General features: G+C 46.6%; 1 protein-coding gene and 1 pseudogene across 2 annotated transcripts in view; one reads left to right on the top strand and one right to left on the bottom strand.

Annotated features, from left to right (window-relative positions):
• The window catches only part of FANCC (FA complementation group C), a 368,220-nt gene that overhangs the window by 96,813 nt on the left and 270,439 nt on the right, over positions 1–968 (bottom strand). The window lies entirely within an intron of this gene.
• LOC105979714 overlaps positions 1–968 on the top strand; it is a 38,493-nt pseudogene that overhangs the window by 36,893 nt on the left and 632 nt on the right.

Below are 968 nucleotides of genomic sequence, written 5' to 3'. Positions count from 1 at the left end.
CTGGGTTGGGATGCTTAATGTACAATCACCCTTTATATAAAATGCTCTCTTATGAAATATGAGTGTTTATGAATTTTGTTTCTCCAGTCTACCCGAGACTAACACAAGGTACATGTGGGCAGAGTTCATAATCAGGTCGCAGCTTGATTGGAGGGCGACTGAGAGAAATGCCTTCCGGTGTTGGCCTCCATCTCTGTTTTCTCCCTGGTGATCTGACCAGTGCTCTGCTGCCTGAGCTACTCCTTTGCCTCAACCGTGTGCTGCATTGTAAGTGGGCTGAGCCAACCTGTGGATTGTGTCACCATGCCATGTCTTGCTAGAGGTTGAGGCTCCACTGGAACCCATTTTGCCAAGCTGCTAGGCTGCTGCTGGAGGATCAAGTCGCTGTCTCACTTCACTGTGCCTGCTGCTTGTGGTCCAGTTCTACTAGTCTTATCTGAGAGCAAATTCCACTGTCTGCTTCCTTGACCTTGGACCAGCACCAGCATGAGTTGAAGGATCTTCATTATATTAACTGTCCCACTACTGTACACAAGTTCTTTCTCCTGGCACCAGGCCTCCTTCATAGATTCTTACAGCAGAAGGACTCCCTGAAGAGCGACTCTGGATGCCTTCTGCTGCCACTGCACAAGTTTTCCCCCACCTCCTGTTACTACTTGTGATCCTCTGATACTTGCTCTCATTGTTTTGGTGTTTCGCAGCTGCTCATCTTTGCTCATATCTGAAGTTGACCATGAAAAGAATTTGACAAAGTTTACAAATGTGCAATTAAAGCTGCCAGGAGTGTCCATGACCTCGACATGAGAGATGGTGCCTGATCAGTTACAGCTGCTAATGAGAACATAGGAAAACATTTGTGAGAGATAGCTGAAAGCCACTTCAAGTACCCAATTGTGGAGGAGTACTTAAAGACAAAGAAAAACTCTTATGAATGAACAGTCAAGGATCTCAGCTGCCGCGGGCAAACA

Source organism: Echinops telfairi, unplaced genomic scaffold (assembly GCF_000313985.2).
Source record: "Echinops telfairi isolate 266 unplaced genomic scaffold, ASM31398v2 ScPeMD7_27;HRSCAF=92, whole genome shotgun sequence".
Lineage (NCBI taxonomy): Eukaryota > Metazoa > Chordata > Mammalia > Afrosoricida > Tenrecidae > Echinops > Echinops telfairi.
The sequence above is the reverse complement of the archived record's forward strand: the minus strand, read 5'-3'. Positions and strand labels throughout refer to the sequence as shown.